Source organism: Aedes aegypti, chromosome 3 (assembly GCF_002204515.2).
Source record: "Aedes aegypti strain LVP_AGWG chromosome 3, AaegL5.0 Primary Assembly, whole genome shotgun sequence".
In the NCBI taxonomy this organism is placed as follows: Eukaryota; Metazoa; Arthropoda; class Insecta; order Diptera; family Culicidae; genus Aedes; species Aedes aegypti.
This window is the reverse complement of record NC_035109.1, coordinates 362,601,843-362,619,868: the sequence shown is the minus strand read 5'-3', so window position 1 is coordinate 362,619,868 and position 18,026 is coordinate 362,601,843. Positions and strand designations below refer to the sequence as shown.

General features: G+C 35.9%; 1 protein-coding gene and 1 long non-coding RNA gene across 2 annotated transcripts in view; both read right to left on the bottom strand.

Moving 5' to 3' along the window:
- The window catches only part of LOC5566892 (probable G-protein coupled receptor Mth-like 14), a 40,777-nt gene extending 23,678 nt beyond the window's left edge, over positions 1-17,099 (bottom strand). Inside the window, exon 1 of the mRNA XM_021848668.1 lies at positions 16,977-17,099. The gene's annotated coding sequence lies outside the window, so the exon portion shown is untranslated. The remainder of the gene's footprint in view (positions 1-16,976) is intronic.
- Positions 14,877-16,970, bottom strand: LOC110677675. Its single transcript, XR_002501122.1, has 3 exons — positions 16,732-16,970; positions 15,896-16,641; positions 14,877-15,031 (listed from the first exon to the last, which is right to left on the bottom strand). It is a non-coding gene; the product is annotated as an uncharacterized LOC110677675 (long non-coding RNA).
- Positions 17,100-18,026: the final 927 nt, after the last annotated feature.

Genomic DNA, 18,026 nt, shown 5'->3' with positions numbered 1-18,026 from the left:
GGTTTTTGGTCAGATAATCATATCCAGGCAAACCGAAGAATCGTAGGGTAAACCCTCATGACAGCTCCTTGCTATTCCAGTTAACTCGCTCCTTAACGCCCAGCAACAAATCCGACTGATTTCTGGTTCACTTGGACGACAGCATTTCTCGAGATTTTTCAATTATTTACTACTCACGAACATCCATAAGATCTCGGGAAAGTTTCTTTAAATCAGCCACACGATTTTTTGCCTGCTCGTTTTGCTGCTGTAGAACGGATATTGTGGTGTCTTTATTCTTCAGTTCTTCAATGAGTTCCTTGATCTGTAGTTCTATCTTCGTTTTCCAATCATCGGGATTACTTTTATTGGTCACAACATCGGTTGCCGATATTTCACCGCTAGGAGCTGACTCATCTAGAATGGAATAATCAACACTCATCGATACACCGGATACATCCGAATCGTTTATACAATTTTCTTGTACATTGATCTTCTCATGTGCTTTTTAGGTTACTCTTCCGATATTGGTTCTATTGCTTTTGTTGCTTTAAAGCAGTCGTTCTGACGCTGGGAACATCTAGAATTAACAACATTTTACTGTGTTGGACAAAACATTTGCAACTTTTTTTATTTTTCATACAAAATGGTCAACTTTGGATACTTTTCAATGAAATTTTCACAGCACATAAGACATAACTAGTTTTTTATTTGAGTGATTTTTCCTAACACGAGTTCAAAAGCAACAACGGTTTAACTAAATATAACTAAACAAAATAAAAAATATCTTTATGTCATCTTCAGCGATGCTGCAGATTTTGATACAAGTAACAAGTTTGCTGTAGACAATTTTTGTGAAGAGATTAAGATTTTCAGATGAATTATGTACAATCTTTTGTCCTAAATTTCACTTTAGTCAAACCGATATTACTTTTTAACTCGTAGTTTGAAAATTTTCTCAAAAATATATGTTGAAATTCAAGTTATGTCTTCATAACTGGCTGTTCATTCATGGCTGTAAAAACTTCATTCAAATCGTTTCTTTAAAAATTGAGATCTGGATTACCAAAGTTGACCATTTTGTATGAAAAATCTATAAAGTTGCGAATGTTTTCTCCAATACTGTATTTATTGAATGATATTTTGTTTGCATATACAAATCAATCAATACAAACCTCCAGCCTTCAGTCGCTTTCTTTGCATTGGCGTAGGAACAGGGGGGCCAGGGGGGCCTGGCCCCCTCCAGAATCATCCAGGCCCCCCCCAGAATTTTTTATGATAATAAAAAAAAAATAACATGAAGCAAAATCTTCTGAAACAATGTAATGACTCTTGTTATTGACAAAAATCTCTTCAGAAGTTACGTTATTTTATATTGTACTCCTATAGTGAGAAAACCTCGCTTGTCTTACACAGCATCAGCGTGGTGGTTCTGTCTTCGGTGAATCGCGCTACAACCGAAAGCTAAACCGTCCTTTGGTTACTGTTAGAAATGGCTTCTTGTAGTGTGTGATTAGCGCAACTTTTCGACATCTCCGTTACAAAAAATACCGTGTACAAATAAGTGCCAATATCCAGGAAGTTTGATTCCCAAAATTCTTTTTTTTAATAATCCAAATAATGCTATTTCAGCATAAAACAGCATATTCACAGCATTCTGATTTATCATGTTTTTGAAGGAAACCCTGCTCGAAGTGTCCGGTGATGATGATTTCCCTTATGAGAATTCACTTATGAAATCCATACATTAACTTAAACTCGTATAACATAAGAATATATAATTGAAAAAAAAACAGACAAAATTACTAAAGGAATTTCTTAGATAATAAATAGTGGAAATTTTTGTCGAAAAATCAGGCTTAACATTCAACTTTGGCATGGCTAAGTCTTTTGTAAAGATGAATGTCAGAAATTTAACCTGGTGTGAAAAAATGTATCAAAATCGACCGTAATGCTTTATTTCAGCAATAAATTCTCGCTTTAATTTTGATTCATTTTTTGAAGTATTTTTGTATGAATAAATTTATTGCTTAAGCTTTATTTTTACAATGAAACTTATTATTTCATAAATTATTTGAGTAATATCCAACAGATTTGTAGCAAATTTTTCAAAAAACGTTTCCATATTCTGGTATTTTTAAATTCTAGTATAATCAAATTCCTCAAGGAATATTGAAGGGTAGCTTCGGAAGTTTTGCAAATCTCTTGGAAATTAGGAAATAAGGAAATAATATTGTGGGACTTGCTCATACTTTTGCAGCGAATTCCTCCTGGTAAACATAAATTCCTTCTATGTCTACTTTTTATTAGCAAATTGATTCCGGAAGATGTTCCCGGATTTACCTAAAAAATGTTACTTACATGCATCAAAAGTTCAGTTTTCACACGCAATTCCTCCAAAAAAATAATTGATTCTGCCAAATCTAATACTGAGATCTGTGAATTTATTAAAATAGTTTTTTCCAAAAATGTTACTAATTTTTTTCCGCAAAGTTTAACAAAAGACCTTAATAAATATTTCCAAAACACTTCACAAATTGCTTAGCTTAGCTTAGCTTAGCTTAGACTGACTACACATATCAATGGTTGCTATTCCGTGATTGACCGAAGTCAGTGAAAATGCACAAAGAATCAACTAGAAGTTCAGCTGGGATTGGCCATAATCTTCTTCAGTGTGCATAATTCAGTGCCTCTATTTATACAAGGTCAATAACGGCGCCGGCCACGTCCTTGCAGTCAGGTGGGATTGAGGGAAGGAATGTTAGTGTGTAACCTTTGCTATTTGGAGACCGTGTTTGCCTCTGCATCTCCACAAAGGTTACTGGGAGGGATGTTTGTCAATGGGGAGGATCGTTGGGTCAAAGGATTCACTTTGATAAGCGATTAGACCATGATAAACAATGATTTGTGAGATATATACATGCTTATACGTAAATATAATTGTTCATATAATTTCTATGTAGAGGAAAATTATGCCGACACTTGAGGTGACGAACCATTCAAAGTTTGTTGGACAAATACCTAAATGTAACATTGCTACAGCTGTCAGTACGAAAGCATGTGTTATTATATTTTACTCATTTGAAAAGAAACAAAAAACTTGATTGGGTGGGACATCATCAGAAGGCCGGCTCCAAAGGCACGTTCCCCACCAGTTGGGAGATTTGTGAATAAAGTGAACCTTTCGCAAGTCTACACTTGTAGTGTCGAACCATTCAAAGTTTTTTTAATTACAAAAATAAAGGTATATAAGGGGTGTTCTGACAAAAAAATGTTAAACATAAATAAATCATGAATCAGAGTTTGTGTCGACACTCACAGTGACGAACCATCCATAGTTTGTTGAAACATCATATTTACATCCCACCATTGTAACGATTAAATGTGCAGTCATACATTTTATAGATTAGAAATAGTAGCATGAAACGAGCTCACCAATTGATCCGTTATCCTTGACTGAGCAGCCACAATCCACTTTCAGCTTCACTCGTTTGCTCGGCTAGCACTCAGAAAAAAAAAAAAATAAAAAAATAGGCGCGTGACCCGAAAAAAAACACGGACGACAGCTCGGGCTTTCTTGACGCACTGCCCAGGAGCAAGCGTCAAGGTCGTCGAAAGATCAAAATGAACGAACCGATCGCGGCACTTTTTAACTTACTCCAACCGAACTCCCCGATCACGCCACTTTTTCACTTACGAGATCGACGCGCGACATGTTTGATCCTGCCCTCGTCGCTCGCTCCGGCAAAAGCAAGCGTCAAGGTCGAAAGATCAAACAGAACTCCCCAGCAAAACGCGCGAAAACGAAACACAAACCCCGGCGTCCCGAGAACAAACTGTCTTGCTTGGGCTTTCCGAAACACTGCCCAGCAAAACGCGCGAGAACGAAATACAAACTCCCGGCGTCCCGCAAACGCGCGAAACTAAAAACAAAAACAAACTCCTGGCGTCCTGAAAACAAACTGTCTTGCTTTGGCTCTTCCAAGCACTGCCCAGCAAAACGTGCGAGAACGAAACACAAACTCCCGGCGTCCCGAAAACAAACTGTCTTGCTTGGGCTTTCCGAAACACTGCCCAGCAAAACGCGCGAGAACGAAATACAAACTCCCGGCGTCCCGCAAACGCGCGAAACTAAAAACAAAAACAAACTCCTGGCGTCCTGAAAACAAACTGTCTTGCTTGGGCTCTCCGAAGCACTGCCCAGCAAAACGCGCGAAAACGAAACACAAACTCCCGGCGTCCCGAAAACAAACTGTCTTGCTTGGGCTTTCCGAAACACTGCCCAGCAAAACACGCGAAAACGAAATACAAACTCCCGGCGTCCCGCAAACGCGCGAAACTAAAAACAAAAACAAACTCCTGGCGTCCTGAAAACAAACTGTCTTGCTTTGGCTCTTCCAAGCACTGCCCAGCAAAACGTGCGAGAACGAAACACAAACTCCCGGCGTCCCGAAAACAAACTGTCTTGCTTCATTTCCAAAACACTTCACAAATTGTATCAAAAACTCTTCTATGTTTTGTTTTTTTTTTCTAGAAATTTTTCTTCAAATCCCCGGATTATTCAAGAATTGGAAAGAATATTGTTTTTGAAATATCTTTTGCCTTTGAATCTTCAGAGGAAATTTGTTGAAACTCAACTCATTTGTAATTTTATTAGGGAGGTTTTAAATATCTTGTAAATTATCGTTAGAGAAAAGATTATAAATTATCTTTTATTGTACCGTTGCTCATCTATTTTTCTACCTGCTTCAACATTTTGTTGTTTCTCCTTCCTTCGCATGACGTTTTGAGGAACTTCGTACAAAAATTTTTTCATACTCCAAAAAGCAACATTTCCATGATTCTAAATAAAGGTAAATTGAAAGAATTTTGAAAAATTGCAGAATTTTTATACGTATAGTTCCAGATTCTTAAAAGTCTATCAGGAATTCCTTAAAAAAAATTCAGAGTAATGCAAAAGTTTCCCATATGATTCAAATTCATTAAAATCTTGATCAAGAATTTTACCACAATAGATCTTCGGTAACGTTCTTAAAAATACCGGCAATATTTTTGCGTTCAACTCCTACAATACTACAAAATATTCGATGATCTACAAATTTGGAATTTCAAATGGTAAGAAAAATGAGTTCTGCATCAATATGTTCAACATAGTATCATGAAACTTCGGAGTTCATATTATTTAAGATTTTAGTTACAAATACTTTCAGTGAAAATTCTATCCATCCAAATGATTGGTGTTAAAAATAATTTTCTATTATAAATGACACAGAAAAAAGAACAAGAATTTTTGTAGTAAATCCTACAAGGACCACCTAAGACTTTCTGTGAGGTACATGGTCAACAAGCTTCAGAAATTCTACGATTTGTTTCTTAAATTTGACGACAGGAATACAGTATTTTTTTTTCAAATTATACTTACGCTGCAATTTAAAAAAAAAATACCGACAAGGTTCTTTTTTTGTATGTGTTTAAATTTTCAAAAGAGTCAATCAATTTTTCAAATCTGATATGGGGTGATTCGTAGAGGAATTGGTGAAGCAATCTCCTTAACAATATTGAGATATTCCAGGAGTAGTTTTGAACCTAAAACTGTAGAGTGGATAAATTTTTGAATTTTATTTATGAAAAAATCCTGAGATTCCCATTCGCAAAAAAAATTGGATTATTTTTAAAACCTTAAACAATACTTGATGTAACTCCTAAAGAAAGTTCAGGAATAAATTGCAAAATCTTAGTAAATTTGGTGAAAATTTTCTTCAAATAAATCCCAAAAGAAACGTTAGTGCGGTTCAAAGAAAAAAAAAATCTCTGGAAAATACTTAGATGAATCTCCGGTAAATTTTTCGGAAGAAAATGAGGGAAACAATCATATAATTCTCTAAGAAACCCCTCAACGAATTACTCGGTAAATCTTTGAGTATTTTCGCGGAAGAGTTTTTAAAAGAACAGTTGAATGTATTATGCTAGAAACTTTATTGAAATATTTTTTGAACATTAATCATGAATGAGAAATCATGAATGACATATTTTTAATTGAAATAATTTTAATTGCTCATGAAATTCTTGTGAAATATTACGAGGAATTCTTACAGCAACACATGGAACCGCCAATTATTTTTTTTTAATTTGGATAATTTTTGCTGTGACTTTATCAAACAATCCTGTAGATATATTTTAGGATGAACTTCACAAGCAAAGTTGGAAAAACTATTGGCAAACTCTCTGAACAATTCGTGGAATGAATCCTTGCTTGGTGATCTTGAAGACATTTTTGGTGAGACTCCTAGAATTTTTTGTACTATAAAAAAACATATCCTCAGCAATTCCAGGAAATCCTAAACAAATTGTTAATGAACACAGGTGGATTCTTTAAACTAACAATTGGAATTATATAATAACTACGTAGAAGACCTTTCAGGATAAACGATTGTAAGAATGCATTATCTAGCGGAATCCTTCAAACGATTTTTTTAACCAATTCGTTAGAGATTCGTCGAGATTTTTTTTGGTGAAATCAGAATGTCTGGGAATGATTTTGCGTGGCAAATCCAGGACGAAGTCAGTGAAAACTGGTACAGAAGATCTTGGATAAAGCACTGAAAGGTACGAAAATAATTCATGAAGGAATTCCCGTATGATTTCTCAGAGGAGAGGAGAGGAGAAGAATCTCTTCATATCACATGGTTGAATACCTTAAAAATTTCGTGGAAGAATCACAAAGGATATTCTGAGTTTTTTCGATAAATTTTTGACAGAATTACAAAAAGAATGCATTCTATTTCGTAGCGAAAATTAAAATTTACAAATATCACGGATGTGCCACGAAATGAGACTAGATAACAAGTTAATAAAATCAATGCAAATCTGATAACACTACGAAATCTGTAAAACAAGTATTTCGTAGGCCCCCCCTAGGCCCCCTCCAGCAAAAAATCCTAGCTACGCCAATGTTTCTTTGATTTGACGATGAATGGAAAGTATCGGTAAAATCTGATTCTCGGAAGTGCTTGGAGCAGACGAAGAGATTTCTGGTATTCGTTTTAAGGTTTTGGTCTAAAAATTTCAGCCATCGCTTCCTCTGAACATCGTTTGTTGGAAACCTATGGAACGTAACCGGTAACTAGTTCCGCTCTAGGTTTCTTCGAAAATAATTTGCTGCTGCACTTCGGAACGTGGCACTTCGACATTTTGATGTTGAATTGAATGAACTTTTCACGAACTAATCCAGTGGAAACTTGCACTGCGGAAATCGACTGTTTCGACTTCAGTACAAATCTGATTGAATTTCATAACTATTTTATCTGTGTGAGTATGTTCGAGCACGATCAAAAAAATGCAGCGTACCTTTAGTAGCTGTCAAAATACGTTGACCTAAATGTACGATGTCCAACTGAATCGCCATCCTCTCGCCTACACACGTCACCGCCCAGATTTTGAACATAACAACAACATATACAATAACAACTAACGCTTATGGCACACTTCCACATCGCTCTCAGGTAAAACTAACGATCAATATTGTGTGAGACCGGTGTGGCAAGCTGACTTTGTTTTTCTCAATTTGGTTGTTATTGGACCGTCTCCGTATGTCTCTCGTTCACCTTCATCAGCCTTGCGCACCCGCGCACCAAACAACAATTTTATCGAAACTGCTGGAATGCGCGAATCGAATACCGGCGACCACGGCTTCCACAATGTGCCTCATCTTCCTGCTTCACTCCAGGAGGGAACCATTGGGACCGCGTTCAGGTAGACAATGTGTGCTCAATAGGGTGGCCAATAATTATCAAAAAACAAATCTCGAAAACTTATTTAAACAGTCTCAAGTCAGAAAAGGTAACAAACTTACTTTATCAATCCTACGTGTTTCGCAGACGTTCTACATGTTCCGCTCTAAACCAACTCGATTTTACACTTTTAGAACGTTTAATTCCCGAATTTACAAAACGACGAAAGTAAGATTCTCCACTTTCGCAACCTACTTGGTACTTTCGCCGCTCCGTTGTATGGGAGACAAAGTGACTTAACCACGAATCAAAACAAAACACTACTTGAGTCGATTTTACACTGGTACAAAAACGTCGTAAGTAACTGATTGAAACGGCTTAACATTTTGTCATACATTTTTTGTGGGAAATGATAGGAACTACCTAGTGTTTTAACGCGAGCTGATTGCATGCAAAATTTGAGCGATATACACGGTAAAAAAATATTAAAAGAGGATTCATAGTAAAACAGTTAAATAAGAAAGGTTGTGATTATTCTTAATTAACTTTCTCAAAACCGTACGAAAGTTACTTACGTCGATTTGAAAAAGTAATCGAGAAATACCTTGAGTTACACTCCATTTTTTTTTTCCTGTGAGCCCCATGAAGATTCCGCTCAACCTTTCTGAGGTCAAAAATGGATGAAGGATGTAACTTCAGTCTTATAAAGTATGATTTTGATCTTATTCAAATGGACCACCTTAGTGCTCAATAATTACGGTACTGAATCGATTTTTTTTGTTTTGATTTGGAATCACAAGTTAACGTTGAGTCGACACAAGCAAACACCAATCTTACCGATTCGTGGCTCCAACGATTAGTCACGTAGAATTTTTATCCATCGATCGATCACCTAGACGGTTGGGTGGTGGGTCATAAATTCTAAATGAATAATTTTCAAATTTATGACTTTCGGAAATCGGCTTTTTTGGGCGTAATTTGCAAGCCTAATGACGCCGAGCACAACAACAAAGTTGTGCACTGTGGCATTTGGTACGAATCGTAAACGTTGTGGTTCTGATATGCTATCAGTTGAGCGCACTGTTTCTGTGGGGAGTGGTAGAGATACCTGTGTGTCGAAACTTGGCCGTGTAGTCGCACTTGTGTTGAAACTCCTGGTGTTAGATAAGAAACAAACGTCATGTGAAAAGGGTTGTTTTAATGTTTGAAGCTTGATTCAAGGTTGTTTCAGCACTATAATTTAGGTATGAAAGCCAAACATTGTAATCTAAATAATTTATACAAAAAGTACGAATTACAGAACTGTTCATCGGCTTAGTTAGGGTAAGGTAGGGGGATCCATTTCATTTGCTTCTTGTCCAGTATCAGCGTAGTTCTAATACCAAAGAGCACATCGGTGAACATTACGATCAATTGAATAATTTACTCTCTTTTCCCATGCAAACTTTGAAGAGCTTGTGTAAAGGGTGTACGGAATCAAATTGCACCACTTTCAAATGGCTGTAACTTTTCACCCGTTGGGTATTTTCTATTGAAATTTTGGGTGTAGTTTGTTCACGGTGTATTTGTTTATGAAATTGAGATACATATCCTTTTCTTTTAGTTACTTGTCTATTATTGTAAAAATAACATCTGAATAAAAAATGTCGAACACAAAACATTTGAGCTTAATTTACTAATATTAAAAATTGATGTAACTTTAGCAAATTCGAAACGTATACGAACAATTTGTTCTATTAGTACTGTTTGATGTTGTTTTGAAACTAGCTATAATATAACTTGAATATGGTCTCAAATCTCTTAGTGAAAACCAGTTTTACAAACTAGGACCATTTTTGTAATCTAAGTCATTTGTTGTCATTTATTATAAAGTTATGAAAACCTAAATGACCATTTTGGAAAATTCTCAATCCATTCTTCAACTTTGCTAAATATCTCGGATCAGTATTTCCACAGGTAGACGTTGCCACGATGCTCCACTGACCGTTATTGTAAGGAAAAAATCTCCATCAAATCTGTGCTCACCAGCCGTTTTTTATAGCTAAGCAAAAATTAAAAAAAATCGTAGGACCCGTTTTGAAGTTACACCCTTTTGATTGTTTGAGTCCACAAATTTAAAGGAAATCTGAAATATTTGAACGGGCCGTGATTATCAGAAGAAATATACCATTAAAATTTGATTCTAAGTTGTTTTTTTTTATCTATTTTTAACGTATGCGCAGAGTTTTTAATGGGAAAACAATCAAAATATGGAGTTACGCCCTTTTGGAGGTGGTGACTTTTCTCTTGATGCCTCCCATCGGGTTATGCACAACTTTGTTCGTAACTTTTCTTTGTGTTGCTTACCACATATTCTTCAAAAAATCCATGGAACTTGCTTATCTTCCATCCTTCTTAAGATGTTGTTTGATTATTGCCCAATATTTCCAAATGGGGCGTAGTTATGGGCAATTTGTTTCAACAAATTCGACTTTTTCCTTCTTGATCATCTCCAAAGTAGCTGAAGCATAGTGAGTCGATGTCAGGCCTGGCCAAAACAATGGAGGCTTGTTATACTTTCGGTAGATGGGCAGAAGACGATTTTAAATGCATTCAGTTCTGTAATTTTCGCCGTTGATTGAACCCGTTGTGAAAAATGTAGTACTTTTCATACCGCAGGAGCAAATTGCTTGCCATAAAAAAACTTTTTTCCCAATTTTTTCTGTTCGGATGTATTGCTCGTCGTCATAAACATCTGTTTTCGATACAGTGTTGAAAAATTGGAATTTGGACACTTCGCGATTTAAGCCAAATCTCGGAACGACAGCTTTTCTGAACACCATTTGTGCAGAATAAATCTGCGAGTCGCCATGTTAAACCGATCTATCGCTTGGAATTTACAACTGTTTGATGTCAACTTTCTTCTGCTGTCAAAATAAACACTTCACTACACACTGAAACAAAATTTGATTTTTTTTCCTTGGAATTTTCACACCAAAATGTTAACATTCAGGTGTCCACTTTCTTTAATGACAGTCCTTAGTGCTACAAATGATAACAAAAGTATTGACAGTGGTCTTGAGTGACATAGTTTGGTCAATACAGAATTACTCAGCAATTGAAGTTTATATTCTGGTGTAGTTTAAAGTTATCCGGAAACCCAAGTAACCATAAGCACTAATAATAAGCCCTTAATCAGCATCATAGATGCGTACATGCATTATAATAGCACCACAAATGCTTACACACCTTATAACAGCGCTTCCGCTGCATAGAAACCCTATTACAGCATCATTAATGCTTCTAAGCCTGATGCATACAGGCATTAAATAAGCACTATATTAGCTTTATATTCGAATACAGGGCATGTTTAAATGCCGTCTAGTGTTTTGACAGATATACCACGTGCTTTGTGTTTGCATATAGTGGTAAGAGGGAGTCAAACATAAATCTTCTCACTACTACAATTGCAGGTTTTATAACGGGGAAAAGTGATGGTTTAAATTGGTCACTTTTCTTTCCAATACTATTCATCTTATGTGGCCGTAGGAGCAAAGGAGCAGGACAACAACTTAACAATACAGGTGTCGCAGGTTCGAGACGCAAAATGATGTATTTCATCATCATAAAACGAGGATCAAAATGTGGAAATTGCAAGTCCTCAAAAGGATGAAAACTACCAAAACGAATATGTCTGATACGGAGAAGTACTATCTGTATCATTTTATTACATTTTTTGCATACTATTAAAGGTTTCCTTTCCCATTAATTCATTTATTTACCTCGTGTACCAGTTGCTTGGCCGCATACGCGAAAGCTCTCTGGCTGCGTACGCGAAAGCACAACATATTCGCCCTAAAAACCTGGCGAAAACAACTGACGTTTCTCACGTGGTCTTATATCAGCATTAGTGGTGCAGAGATAAGCACGGTTATATCTTGGCACTATAATGGCACGCTATTTCGCCTTTTCGGGCATTATAATAGCATAATATGCGTATATAAAACTGACATACATCAAATGATTACCCTATATGCGCATATAATGCTGTTACCGTGCCGCTTTATCGTGCTTACTGGTTATTTGGGAAAGCCGAGGGGGTAGCTAGTTGGGCTATAGCAGTTCTTGAATAATAGTACATAATTGGCTCCGTAATGCCTTATAGCCCTTGAGCTTGTGAAAAATCAGTTGATGGTAAAACACTTTTGCTGCATATAAGTGCAATGTGTCATTGAAAACATTTGAACATACCTAACTGTATTATAATGCCTAACTATTGTACTTACAATTAGTTTTTTTAATGGTTACACCTCCAAAAGGGCGTAACTCCATATTTTGTTGATTTTCTCATTAAAAACTCAGATTTCTTTTAAATTTGTGGACTTGAACAATCAAAAGGGCGTAACTTCAAAACGGGCCCTACGATTTTTTTTTTTTAATTTTGCCCAGACATGCAGCTTAGCTATAGAAAACGACTGGTGAGCACAGATTTGATGGAGATTATTTTTTCTGATAATAACGGTCAAGGGAGCATTACGTTTCTGAATGCCATATTCCTGTAGCACCATCGCATAGATAACTTATGTTGCATCTATCGTTAAGTGAAAAATATACACTCTAACACAGTTTTGCAGTTGCTATTTGAGTTGAAAGATCATATAGAAACTGTCATGCCTTTATTATTCAATATGGAACTGCATCAACATCATATTTGTCCACAACATTTTAAAAATAGGTGTGCAAATTTGTATATGCTCATTGAAATATACAGTTGTGTTCAGAATAATAGTAGTGAAAGCCGATTTTCATACAAAATGTTCAACTTTGACATGCTGTAACTTTGTTTCCATATGAGCAATCGGCATGAAATTTTGGCAGTGACTACAAATCTCGCGGAACATTACTAAAGGACCTATGTACAAATGAGAGATTCTCTCCTCTCTCGTTCTCTTTCGATTATAACAGTGGAATACTAATGATTTTGGGAAGTTTTTCACTGTAGATCGAAAGTCAATTCCCTTGACTAGCGTTTCATACAAAAAAACGCAACAGAAGAGATTAATGTGACTCAGTTATTAATGAAAGAGAAAGTAAACAAAGAGAGCCTCTCAATGTTAGATAGGTCCTTAAGTAATGTTCCGCGAGAAATATGCTCAATTTCATTATCACAAAATTTGAAAATTTTCACACTACCGGCAAAAAAGTTAAGCACCAGGTGAAATCGCTCAAAATAATAGTAGTTTTTCTTTTGTAAATTTTTGTTCAGCAACAATTTTGTAAAAAAAATGTATTGTTCATACATTTAAAGTTTGGGTGCAAATGGTTGAAACGATGAGTAAAGGAAAATTCAAAAACTCAAAATACAGCAAATATTTAAATTATTAAAACTACTATTATTTTGAGCTATTTCACCTGGTGCTTAACTTTTTAGCCGGTAGTGTGAAAATTTTCAAATCTTGTGATAATGAAATTGAGTATATTTGTAGTTCACTGTTAAAATTTCATGCCGATTGCTCATATGAAAACAAAGTTACAGCATGCCAAAGTTGAGCATTTTGTATGAAAATCGGCATTCACTACTATTATTCTGAACACAACTGTATATTAAAACTCGAAAGTTGCGACGATAAAAGTTGTTTGTTCGAAAATTTTTATGGGACAGTTAAACTTTAATGGGCAGTATAACGGTCGTAAAAAGAGTTCGGCGTGTATCTTTCAGAATTCAAGAAACCTTTCTCATCGTTTGTCCCTTGACCAGCACAGCTCATTGGTGTTCTCCCTTCAAGATCTTGGCTCTGTCATGGATTATTCCCGGTTGATTCTTATGTTTTGAGTAGTCTTATTTTTGAACGATTTTGAAAAGATAAAGGGGTTTTGCGCACTTTTGAAAAGTATTTTGGAAGAATATTACTCGAAAGGGCTTTTCCCTCTTTTGAACTGTTCATTAAAATAAATAAATTACATTGACAGTACCCTGCAATAAATCATAGAAGAATTCCGAGATAGAAACAAAAGCAACATACTTGAAGACATCTGTTAGAAAATAGTATATTACATAAGCTTAACTTTTAGAACAATGCTTAATTGAATGCAGAAAACATTTTTTTTAGTATTTTACGGAGGTATAAAATATAATGTCTTGTGTTCTAAGAGTTTCTGGACAAGTATCCTAAAATAATGAAATGTAGCCAGAAGTAAAACTGTAATCAAATGGTGGAGAAATAATTGCAGGAATCCTGGTTCAAATTCCTTAAAGAATTTCCTTCAGTTTTCTTTTCGGAAAACTTCAAAAAGTTATATGAGGGATGCTTACAGAAAGGTTAGAATTCCTGCAAAAAGTTTTGGTGGAATCTATATTAACTGCCCTACCAACAGCTTCAGTTTTTTTTTTACCACAAGAAATATTCAAATCGCTTAACCTTCTTGGTTTCTCGATATTTTGCACCATTTTCTCAAGAGTTCTTGAAAAATTATTTGTTTGAATCTGTATTGAATCTGATCATTGGTCACCTAGTTCGGAAGATATTCCGATGTTCTTTAGGAGACCGACTTTAGTTTGACTGCCATTTTGCTATTACTCCATTTAAAAAAAATATTATGAGCTCTAAAATTGTCAGATAACAAGATGTTTCTTTCAAGTCAAGTTGTCAAGTTGTCTCCAAAAAATCTCAAAATTTCTAAATATTGGTTTTAAAAATTGTCAAGATCTATATAAGGCCAGAGACATAAATGATAATTACTCGAAAACGATTGCACCAACATGCTTCAATACTTCACCACAGACTCTCATTAAAATTTGGTTGAGTATGAACATGAGAAACATTCTGTAGCTTGAGATATTTACGAAGGTAAAGAATTTCGGAAAACCTACGAAACCAAAGGACCAGTGGTCAAAAACAGAACAGATGTGCAAAAATATCGAAAACAAAAAAAAATAGTATAATTCACATACTTTTATTTTTGGTCAGAAATGATGCTGCTTTAAGAGAGGAACTGGCACAACACCAAATCTTATTTTCTCTAGGTATATATTTTTTCGATTTTAAGGTGAAAATGAATCGAAGCCAAAGTTAAAATTTTCAAGAGCATGGATCTGGAGAACCAAACTTCCGGTTAAGCTGAAAACTTAATCGATTGGCCACAAGCTGGTGGTGACCAATCGATTAAGTTTTTAGCTCAAACGGATTTTTGGTTCTCCAGATCCGTGCTCTTGAAAATTTGAACTTTGGCTTCGATTCATCTTCACCTCAAACGAAAATATTTCCGGTATTTATCGTTTCTCCTCCATTGCTTGGAGAATCTTCAAGTTAACAATGAAAGACATTCATCGACAACAGCGTCATCTAAATTGGAAAATATAATTAGAATCCTTTTCTCCCATATACCACCATTCCATGAAAAACCAATATAGTGGGTCACCGAATTCCGTGAAAATTTGCTATTTTGTTCCTTATCTGAAATAAGGATACACGTGTTTTTGGATTTTTTGGTAAGGGTGACCATTTCCGAAATAAGATGACCAAAAAATAGCGATTTTGCAAAATTTTTATTTTCTGAAAAATTATAACTTTTGAACTGCTTGATCGATTTCCAATTTTCTTGGACGAAATAAAAACTAAAAATTTTAGCTATTCAAGAAAAATATACAATTTCAGAACAATTATTTAAAAAATATAATGCGCTGAAATCTACAGTGAGTGCAGATGAAAAATAACTGATTTTTTATTTTCAAAAAAATAAATCTCAACAACTAAAAAACATACATCGCAGAAAATTTGACAGTAAACGTAAAATTTTCTGAACTTTCAAGAATAAATGAGAACAGCAATAGCCCCTTTTGTCCAGAGGCCTTCAAAACACAATGAAACGAAATTTTTAGATTTGTTTCATGCAAAAAAACAATTTTTGTGAAATTTTCCATTTTTCTTGAAAAGTTAAAATTTTTAATTTTCATTTCGTCCAAGAAAGTTGGAATTCGGTCAAGCAGTTTAAAAGTTATAATTTTTCAAAAAAAAAATTATTTTGCAAAATCCCGATTTTTTTGGTTACCCTATTTCTAAAATGGTCACCCTAATCAAAAAATCCAAAACACGTGTATCCTTATTTTAGATAAGGAACAAAATAGCAAATTTTCACGGAATTCAATGACCAACTAGATCGGTTTTTCATGGAATGGCTGTATATTTGGTCGATTTTCTTCATACCACCTCGCTTAGCCACCACCCCGACCCCGCTTAAGTTGAGATTCCGCTCAAATTTGCACAGTGCTTCTGAGGAATCAAACAAATCTGGGGGGTGTTACTTAAGATTTTTGTAGTTTGATCAGTATGGGTCACCTTAGTGATTGTCTTACATTAACGTTCCATACAAAATTGTGCAGAGATTGTGTAAAATGATTTTCGAGAATGGATTTTTGAAGTCGCTCAAAATTGCCCCCCTCCTCATTGAAAATCTGGCAACGCTCATGGAACTGTTCGACAAGGTCCTCCAGCAATGAAAGTATTTTACATATCAAAATATTAGACAACCAGCCATTAGCATCGAGATATATTCAACCTCACTCCATCTAACCAAATCTAATCGAATCAATTGACCTTTTCGGTGCACTATGTCCGTCGATGTCAAATTCCATGCAGTATTCGTTTCACCGTTGGCTTGTCAATCTGTGGTGGTACGCCCAATTTGCTCTTCACACAATCTCACAACACCTGCACGCCTTTTAAATACAGTCAACCGAGTTCTATCGTTTCGCGCCGATTATGATAAGCCACGATAACATCCACATCTACCGAAAAACGCACCGGCTTCCGAAAGACACGCTTCACTTAAGGTTAACCATGTCGGAATCCAAGCATGGCTGTCACAATGACGGACTTGTGTCCTTACTCACGGTTTCAAAGGTACTAAACTTCAGTCGATCTTATTATTTTAAACTTTTTGCTAGTGCACAAAGCTAGAAAAGAAATTGCACTGTTGTTTGATGCTTCTTTCTCGAGATTTGCGCCTTCAAAGTTTTGGTACATCATTAAATTTTGATTCCAACCTGTTCCACCTTAAGGTTTTGCGCTGCGCCGTTTCATAGTCCACTCTCTTGTTCTCCACACTTTGCTACAGACGACTCGGTGATCACATTGTCGTCACTCGCGGTTAGTCGTTCTCTGCCTTATGTAACTCTCTGTTGCACTTCCCAAATTTATGCAATCATTCGGAACAAGCCAATGAGTGCAATTCTCATCAGCAACAAGGCATCCGAATTTGAATATTCATTCAGTTTTAAGAGGAACCTACGCAAATACTTGAGAAGATTGTTGATTGAATACGACCAGAGCGATCGGGAGAGCTATTGTCGCGGCGCAAGGTTGTGTACTACTGTTGACCAGATAGCAGGTTGGGCGACACAGTGGCGTTAGAATGAAGGTGATAGTATACTTTGGATAAGCGAAATCGAGCGGTGGAGAGCGTTTCTGATATGGGTATTGTGGTGTTGGGCGCTTTACCAGTAGCGTTTTTATGACTGATTGTCATCGATAGTTGTAGACTTTGCTGATATAGATCGCCAAATGCACTATTTTCTAGTAGCAAAAATAAGTCAGTTACATTGTAATACAGGAGAGTATACTGAAACGTCTTTATAAACTAATGAGTCGGGGGTATGTACATAAATATAATTTTATGTCAATGGAATCATTCTTAAGCAATCAAAAATTATAATGAAAGGGTATCGTCTTCTTCTTTTTCTTCTTGACATTACGTTCTCACTGGGACAGAGCCTGCTCAGCTTAGTGTGCTTATGAGCACTAGACTGGCCCAGCTCAGTATGGGAGAAAAATAAAGTTGTATGATTCCACGGGGCACCCTCCAGGATTATTTCTTGGGATTAGACGAAGCCTTTCTGAAAAATTCAGCTCATTTGGTCGTTCCATGAGCTGGCGCAATTGAATTGAAGTTAATATGGGATTTTCAGCTCAAACATATGAGCAACAGCACATCATCTACTGTTTGGTTCAGGAACAATGATGATCGCGTTCAATTGGACCCAGAATGTCAAAAACACTACTTGATGTAAAAGCGAAGAATATTGTAGAAGATTGTACCATGATCAAAATTAATAAAGTTGGTGTTTTAACCATCTGAAGTATATCATGCAATACTGCTTGTATTTCTTCAACATAGCTTGGAGGTAGCCACTAAGCGCATCATAGCCACCTATGACGCTGAGCGAGCTAAGGCACATGTCGCATGCATATAAATGACTGTACGGGAGTGCTGATCTAAGCCTAACTTTCAACAACTGAAAGAGTAATGAAAATGAGATTGAATCCAGATACAATCTTCTGC